The following is a 10,001-nucleotide window of genomic DNA, read 5'->3' as shown; positions in this document are numbered from 1 at the left end:
GTCTGACGTGCCAAACAGTTGGCTCGTTTTTATTAGGAAAATATTTTCGTCGCGGGCCACAGGTTGCTCAATTTTTCGCAGTCGGCTCGTTTATTTAGGAAAATAATACTGACGGGAGCCGCAGGACGTTGCAAAAAATTTCACAGTCGGCTCGTTTTTTGCCTGCTATTTTTTGCACAATGCGATCTGCACGTCGATAAGATTGGTAAAAATAATATTACAAATAGAAGGAAAAGCGCATGGCTATGTCGTCATTATTAAAACTTTTTATTGGTTTTCGTTCGCGTGCCGTGCAAATTCATCTCGCGTTCCACTAGTGGCACGCGTGCCATAGGTTCGCAACCCCTGTCTTAAGGAATCTGATTAGGATCCAGTGGGTCAATTTTGCGCGAACAGTCCCCTCCTTTCCCTGAAACAAAATATTTCGGGGGCGCAAAAATTGAGATTTTTCAAAATATGTAGGTGTGCAACACATTTAATTATATAGGTAATTATTTTATAAACGAAAATAAAATGCTGGGTGATAGACCCACTGGCATCATTTTGGAGCTACCTATCTATGCTCCTGCAGCCCCTCGGCGTCCAGCGATCGCCCTATTCGCCAGCACCTAGAGACGGTCCTGTATACATTATTATTATGCAATTGTATGAAGGAAATCAAATGTATGTAGGTTACTGGTCAACATCTCGTAGGTTAGTATCATATTATTATTTTTATTATCAATAGTACCTACCAGAGACTAAAAAATAACCTACTACAATATGGATAGTAACGCCATCTAGCAGACAATAGTATGAGCTATATACAATAACCTTAAAAATGACCCGCTCATTCTCTTATGAAGAACCAGTTTATGAATATTGAACTAGATGTCAGTAAACTGTATACTTACTATACGAATGCTAGTGTTTTTCAACATTTTTGAGATAGCGACACGCCACTTTAAATTTAATTAGGATTGATGAGTTGAACAGTAAACGAAAACGTATTGCTAAACCCTAGGAATGGAAAAGAAATAAACATATAACTAATAGACAAAACGGATTAGGGGAGTCATATGTTTTAGTTACAGGTAAGCAAATTGAAGGAAGTTATTTAAAGCCCAAAGACTGTTTTAAATGTCCCAGAAAGTGCAATGAGAATTTTACCGAAACAGTACGGCAGACAATGTTGAATTCATATTGGTCTTTAGGCGATATTGAAAAACAAAGACCGGATGGTGCCATACAAGATGTTCATTGTAAAACATAGTCATTTCCAAAAATTCCGATAGTTAATCAAATGTTCTTTGAATCCGGGCACTCGCAAATGAAATGAGATTCCGTTCATGCGAGAATCGAAAACTAAAGCATTTGGATATAAATACCATCCATCCGCATGGTACTCTGCTGTTCAGATGGCACACAAAAAATACAATGTAACTGAAATGGATCAACAAGATTTTCTTGATTTTTTTGAATTACAAAAATGCATATTAAAGAATAAGAAGATTGTTGCGGATGGAGAAAGTGTTATACGATTCATATGGATTGATACGGATGGGGAAAATATGGATTTGACGAGTCATTCAAAATGCTCCAAGTCATACGAAGAGAAACCAGAATAATTAATCACCTTTTCGACTCCAGCCTAAATATAACGCAGCACTTTCCCTCACTGCGAAAAAGATATCAATGGACATTATTCAGGAACAATATCATTATTTTTACAATTCTATAAAGTTGTCAAATCTTGAAAATAATTAGGAAAACATGGATGAAGAAGATGCATAACAAAATTATGTACCTATATAGTTAGATTTAGGAATAGAATTTGATGAAAGATATTTCACCTATGTTTTGTTTTATCTATATTGTATTAAGAACAAATATTTACCAGTAACCTTATTTGAAAATATTTTGAGACAAAAGGGCGAATGTCTCCCATTAATTATATTTTATTTTTTCCAATCTAACTAATGTCTAAAATGACGATATTGATGCTCTACATTACTCTTATGAATATGTTACAACAGCTTTAATTTATTATTTTTGTATTTTTACAGTGTGAAATTGTTTTTTTTAACAATACAAACTATTTTACCCTATTTTCCCATTTATCTCAGTACAGTGTTTTTGTAGTTTCGCACTTATGATCCTAGACCCTCGAAGTGGAAATTATAATTATGAATTAAAATAATTGTATTTATTCCTGAAGGTTTTCAACTTTTATTGGAACCACGAGAGATAGATCAGAGAAATCAGAGATTCGAGATTAGAATTCCGATAGGCTATTCCCCAATACACCACATTTTGATGCAGGGTTTTGGATGTGTGAGTGCCCTATGAAAATTAACCAATTAACCAACGAATTGTAGTATACACAAATAAAAATTGTATCGTACATTTTAAATAATAACACTATTGAAAGAAAATAGCGCCGCAGGCGACTTTTTTTAGTATTAGAGAGGATTTGTGATGTGTTTTTATACCACTTTATCTGGTTGACTCGCCACGCCGGGCCCGTCCTGAGCCCGGGCCCCCAGGCTAGAGCCCTTTCAGCCCCCTTTGTGGGGGTCATGGTGCTAGGTATATATATGTTTAAGTTATTACTGGTTCCCGTTCCTTATTCCCAAATTAAACTATCCTCGTACCAGTCGTGAATATTTGTTATTAATTTGTATTGAGAGAAGACATTCACTTTTTTAACCACGATTTTAACACGACTGACATGAGTATCCAAAGGTAGTAGAGCTGATAAAATAGATCACTAGGTATCTGGTTATTATCACACTTACATAATATCTAAAAAACCCACGGATAAATAATGCCGATAGTAAGCACCAAGCACCTATCCCAGTGGGGGCAATAATATAGGAACACGGAAAACATTTCTGTTTGATAGTTTTGTACGATGTTTACTGCAGGCTCTGAGAGAAAATGGATTTTACAAACATAGAAGAAACAACGTTGATGTCGGCTGAATTTTATTTTGAAGGGCAACACTTTCCGCGGCTCATTTGTCTAAAGGCGCCTACATTTTTTTTAACAAAATTAATATTTTCTTGTAAATTTCTTACGAATATCACTACAATATAATATGTAGGGTACCTATTATTAGCGACGCAACCCGGTTTTAGCGTAAAAAATGCGTTTACATTTCACGACTTTTCTTCTCTTAGGAAGAAGAATTGAAAATAATGTTTACAATAATATATTTATCCAAAAAATAACAATTAACTATACATACTTATAGGTATCACACTAGAGTGAGTATTTTGTTTTTTTATTGTTTCAGCTAGAAGGTGGATCTAAATGAAAAGTATTAATAAAACATTCGATATAAGCATCATAAAACAAGTTTTCCAAAGAAAGGGCATTACTTTGCCGATTTAAAAAGTAAAACTCACCTAAAAAGCCCCCCTAGAGGACTACGCAAGAAAAAAAGTCGTTAAAAAAGGACAAAGAAACTTCAGGCAAAGTGGCTAAAGGCAGTGGCGGTACAACGATTTTCAGCAGTTGCAATGAACCAGAACAATGAAATTATCAGTACCCATATGTAGCCACAGTACCTAAACATATCATATCACGAAAATGTAAATAAGAACGAATATATTTTTATTATATGTTTTTTTTTATTATTAATATATATTAATAACCATGCCCTTGCTTTTTCGTACAAGGTGGTTGGATGGGTTAGTTGCATTGGTGTGAGGCTAATTAGGTTCCTCCATTTATATCTTTAATTTTCTTTATGGCCAGGATTAAATATTTTATGTAGTGTTCTGGTGTTGTTCTATTGCTTAGTACTTCGTGAGGCTTTTTGAAGTCAATTTCTTGATTATGCTATCTACACCGAGTCCTGAGAGTCCATCGTTCCCTTTCTAGTATAGGGCAGTCGTTGATGACATGCCACACAGTTTGAGATGTGTTGCCGTCACATGGACAACAGTCATCATCCCTCAATTTAAATCTTTTTAGATAAACTCGCATCGCTCCGTGGACTCTTAGTATATGTGTGAGTTCGTGTGATATTTTTATGTTCCTGGCAAGAGTGATGACAGAGTTTATGTTTGGAATAAATTTCTGCGTTATTGATCCTGTGGCGGATGTTGTGCATCTGTGGTTCCATAGCTCTATTGTGCCTTCGTTTAGTTTTATCTATTTTATTATATGTTTTAGAATTGGAAGTCCTAATTAGAGTGTGTCGTTTGCAAATAGTAAAGACTGGAGAACAACCATACAGGACAGACAGGTGTGGAGAGATATTAGTGGCGAAGACTCCATATTTAAAGCATATCTGAGAAATATAAATTTAAAAAACCTAAAGATATTTGAAAGGTAAAAAAATAACAACATAGCTATTCGTCTCTATGTATTAAATTTAGGATTCACGTACAAATTGATATACTGTATCTATGTCTATAGAATCTTCTATCAGATGCAAACAGAGGTGTGGTATAAAATTTAATAGTGTTTGTTCTTGAGATCTTAGAACACTGTATCCTACATACTACATTATATTATGAAACGACTAATAAATGCTTTTTCAATCTTATATGTTTTAAAAAACATATATATTTTAGGGCATGTTGTCTTTTTTAAATGAAATATCTTAGGTAAGTATTTAAAAAATAAAATATAATATTTTTTGTTCAGTAATTAAATTGTATCAGTAAAATACTGACGATGAAACAAAATTCAAATTAATTTTATTTTAGACGAAAAATAGTCGAAAATCTGGATTAGTAAAATGTTCCGTACAAAACCCCATTGCTCATAGACTATAGATACACTGCTCGGAGCTCCGATCCAATGCTCTGTAGCAAGACTGACGCTTGGCTCTGTATAAAGTCGACTATATTCTGGTCGTGGCACTGAATTGAGAATCATCATTGTAGTGCTAGTTATTGATTATCTTCGAATGCAATGCGGTAACCTGTGCGCGATAAATGAAAATTCTCGATTAAATATTTCGTACAAATTATTATCATTTATTTGAACATGCAACAATATTCCTTTTCTACAAACAGTTTATTATATTATTGCATTCGAAGTATGAGCAATAACTAGCACTACGATCGATGTGTACAGGTTCGTGTCACAGCCTGAATATAGTGGGCCTTGGATCCGTAGGTTGGTGTTGGTATTGGCTGCTTTCATTGAAAACTAAAAGCGAACCACTAATAAAATTCACACGCCTTTCGTTTATTTTGTGAACATTTTTATTCTTGATTAATCATATAATTGAAGATTATAATATTCCCATAATAAAATATGTATGAATGCATGTCTACGGATGTTGACATTATTTAGAACACATAAAAATACAGTAAAGTTATGCTGAGTATGGGAAAATCACTTTGATGGTTTCATGATATTGTCAGGATTGGGGGACGACAATTTTGGAGAAGATCAGAAGACCGAGCATGGAGTAGTCTGCTTAGGGCGATCAAGGTCCACTATAAGCTGTGGGGTCACAAAAAAAACAATGGTAACCATATAGTGTGAATAAATTAATATTTGGTTCAATAATTATTTTCATACATTGAAAAAATAGCTTTTGCCTTGGTGTCTTTTATTATACCCCACTGGAAAACACATTGGGCCGGCTTGTCAAAAAAGCCCGGCATATATTACTGGAAGAGTGGTCTTCCCTTTCTAAAAACCCTTCCATTCGATGCCCCATGTGAGTTATAATAAAAAAGTTACAGCTAAAATATTCTGCACCTTTATGACACCATTTTAGGCAAAAAAGCACAGCAAATAATACTCGCAAGGTGGAAAATAAAATAGCCCTCCAAGGATTGTCTATGGTTCTAAATGTACCTTTTGTTGTTGTTGATAAAACTTTTTAGTCTATTCGGCGGGAAAATTATATATTTGACATAGCGTAGATTTAATTCTAATTTATCAATTTAACTGCCATGTTGATACCAGATTACCGTTTTAAAAAAATAGTTTCCAATGAGTAATATAAAAACATATTATATGAGAAATAGTGTATATTTTTATTTATAACATAAATATTTTCACTTTTATAGAATACAGATAGTTTGAATATGCAATTATTTGTTCGACATAGAATAAATTTCTTTGATGTATTTTTATAATAATACAAAAATGTATTTCTATTTTTGAAATAGTCTCATGGTATAGCCTTCGTGGCATATTTAGTGACGCAGATGTTCGACGCATTGACTGATTTTGAAGCCTCTACGATGAAAAACTAGCTGTAGAATTTTAATTTTCCAAATAAATCCATGCATTCAAACGATGTAACGATTTATATAGGTACATAGGAAACGTAGATAGGATATCATTATAAAAATATTAACTTATTCGTTTATATTATTTTTAATTTATACTGTAGATAGTTCGAAACATCATCCGCGAGAAGTATACGGAATGAACAAATAGATTGATTCTATTTGATTTTTTTCAAATAAATGAAATAGACAGCGGTTGGATCTAAGTGCAACAACCTTATATCCTCACCTCATCACTCCACCGATGCTACTTGATTACTTGACTTACTCGTGATGAATTATTGCAAGAGCGTTATTTTCAAAAAGTTTTACATTAGAGCTATAGTAACATCTATCGATATGAAATAGAAATAACGATCTTAGTCGATATTAAACCTTTCAATCAAGCAGTTAACAAATAATTGCTCAATTGAATAATCATACCTCGCATACTGTGTTAAGTTTGTCCACAATATACATAGCAGTTGCAAAGTAATAGGTAGGTATAGCCATACTATCATATACTATTAAAACAATAAACAACCATAAACAACCATAAACACAGTTCTGTGTTTATAAATCAAATATGTATCCATATAAAAAAAAACAAACTTACGAGTAGTAGTTGAACGTAATACAAAATTAAAATATAATTTGAATATCGAACAACTACAGAGCATCGGAAACTGAGATATCCTTTATAGATAACATTTATTTTAAATGTGAAAATTTGGAGCTTTATACATAATATACGAAGAAGATAAAATTATCATGGTAAAGCTTTTTTATCCATAGAAATAAAACCTTTCGATCGAGAAAGCTTTTAATATGTATTCCGAATTTGTTTCCACTTTTACTAAAAACAGTACTCTTGTTTATCGTAAAACACAAGTGCCTCGCTAAAAAATAGATGGGCACAATGAATCCATACATAGATAAGCGACCGTTCAATGTATTTTTTCCTTTTCGGACGCGAACTGGATATGAAAACATTATGATTTAACCAGGGGCTTATCCAAATAAATTGCTAATATTGCCCATTCAATGTGATATATTTTTAACGTTGTTCACCTTTCGGTCTCGTTCCCGAAGACCGATCCAGAACACGGGAGCCGCGGTCGTATATATCATTTTTATCGGATGCTTTTATTACCCGCAAGGATTCGAGTCAACTATCACTTATGGTTTCCTACGTACCTCGCTGTGGTTTCACGGAAAATTAACCGCCCGTACAAGAATATTTCAATTCCAGAATACTGTACAAGTGTACAATTGCTTTGTTTATTTCATGCCTCGCCCAGACCAACATACATAATATGTATGTTAATAAATAAACATTGTAAAACAAACATTAAATAATGATTAAATACAAATTTTTAGAAAAAACCTTTTTCTATACTCTGTAGAGATGGAGCTTAACTGTATGAAATGGAACCGAAAAAAATACTTCTACGCATCTATTCTATACACAAGACTGCTATCGAGGGTAGTTTTGTATCGAAGTATTAGCACTTATTGTAACAATATTACAATAAATTGTAATTGTTACAATAAGTGCTATGTTTTTAACAGCACCTCTCTTGGGTGTGCTAAATTTTAGAGCGAGATAGAGAGTTTTGACTGTTTTTAGACGGCTAACTTATTGTAACAATTATAATACTTTGATACAAACATAATATGAAAAACTATCCTCGATAGCTGTCTATAGTAGTACATATTGTGTATAAAATAGATGCGCTGGTCGGCTGGCCAAGTTAACTACATGCGACTTATAAATTGCAAGTTCATTTGAAGATAACTTCAAACATCTACAATGACATTTCACCATAATATTTATTTCAGATTTACTCAATAAGTTAATGTATATGTGCATATATTGGCAAAATAAGCCTTAAATACTAAAATTGTAAGGTTTACAATTAAATTTGACATTCCCGTTGGTATCACAGCAGACATTTAAATATTACCTATCTAATTTAGCTTTTGTGACAAGATACTCTAACTAAAGATACAAGATTTTTTTTATTCTGCTGTAAATGTAAATCATTGATAAAATAAGCTAGTGCGGTCATATTTGGGTTTAAAAAGAAATGATTTCATCAGAAGTAGCGACGCGTGGTCTTCTTGGGAATCTTGCTTTGATTAAAGCGCATCCATTTGTATCATGTGGAATGTTTAAAGTACATTTCAGTTAATAGCATTATTTGCAGACATAGATGTGCATTGAATATTAAACAAATGATTGTGCGCGTGCATTTGTTGAACAGAAAAAGTTTACAAACTCTTGTATAGTTTGCATGATGACATATTATTATGGAAGGACCGGATATCACGGTTGCTTCGTTATTCACGAGCACATGAAAAATCCGATGGCTTAAGTCATTTAATCGTCTTTATCACCTGGATCAATCGACTGATGGATGAATGCCTCTCCATGGTGATTGATTCCATTCCTCTATTTTGTGTAACGTGCCGTTGCCATGTACTCTCACGGAACTTGACCATTTCATTCGATCCAGATTTTCCTACCAACGTAATAAAAAAATTACAAATATTTAGGATTGAGCGTATTGGTGTTAATATTGGAGTAGTTATAATGTTGGTGTTGACATTTTTTACAGGCCGTCAGCGGTATCATTTAGTACTTACTCAGTGAGAAACACTGACGGCGAAATTAAGATTTAGTACATACATTTTTAGCATAGGAATTTAACACGAATCTAATTATTACCAATTGCAAATAAGAACTTTTACCTCCTACGCCTACTATTTTACCATAACTCATTTTCCCAGTCGGCGTATATATAGGTACCTACTATATGTTTTGACCTGTTTTCAGATAATCATTGCACTCGTCGTCAAATTGTTATGCGTCTATTGCGCGTCAGTAAGAGAAAACTACACATTAGTTTAAAATGCGGGATTGACCACTTCTCTTTTTCTCACTCCTGCGGCAAACGTGCATAATGCAATATGAATTAAGTAATACGACGAGGCTCCTCTTCATAGTCACAATAAAATCATATTATATTAGATCTAAATGTAGGTCCACCTCAGGTATAGGTAAATCGTTTTACAGTGGCACCATGGGTACGGCAAATGCGGCTTGCAGTTGTAGTGGTATTGTTAGCTAGCATTGAAACAGGCATTGTCGCAAGCAATTCAATACACGCGCGAATCGCCTATGGTGCCACTGTAGAATGATTTACCTATACACACTTTTTACACTTCTAGGACTCAATTCCTTGTGCCTTACAGTGCGTTCGACCAATATCCATCTCGCGATCGACGAGATTGACATGCACGTAATAGACTACACTATACTGGAATAGATAGGTTTAAAACGTTGTATTTGAATATGATAATATACCTACCTATCAGTGGCGAAGGGTGGAGGTAGGCTATAAGGATCTGACATACCTAAATAGTGCACACTAAACTTTATCGGTCAAACGTATTTGTTTTCATTGAACTAAGACTACAATTTGTACATAGTGTTTGTTACTTTTTAAAAATAAATTAAACCCTGTCTAATACAAGCCATAGTAGATAATAGTTATAAAATATTCGTTTATCTATAAAATATCTAAAATTATGCCAATAAATCATACATAATTTCAGATATTTTATAGATATAAGATTTTTTTAAATCAATTAATTATAGTGTGGTGTAGAGCCAAGGAATGAATTTTAAAAAGCTAACCAACATCACCTGTAATGTGTATTCTTATTTCAACGAAAATAAATAAGTATGACTGAAAAAGTATGCAACCT

The sequence above is a fragment of the Rhyacophila brunnea genome, unplaced genomic scaffold (genome assembly GCF_057557595.1).
Source record: "Rhyacophila brunnea isolate RB1 unplaced genomic scaffold, BYU_Rbru_1.0 scaffold_11, whole genome shotgun sequence".
NCBI classification, from domain to species: domain Eukaryota; kingdom Metazoa; phylum Arthropoda; class Insecta; order Trichoptera; family Rhyacophilidae; genus Rhyacophila; species Rhyacophila brunnea.
This window is presented reverse-complemented; position numbering follows the sequence as displayed.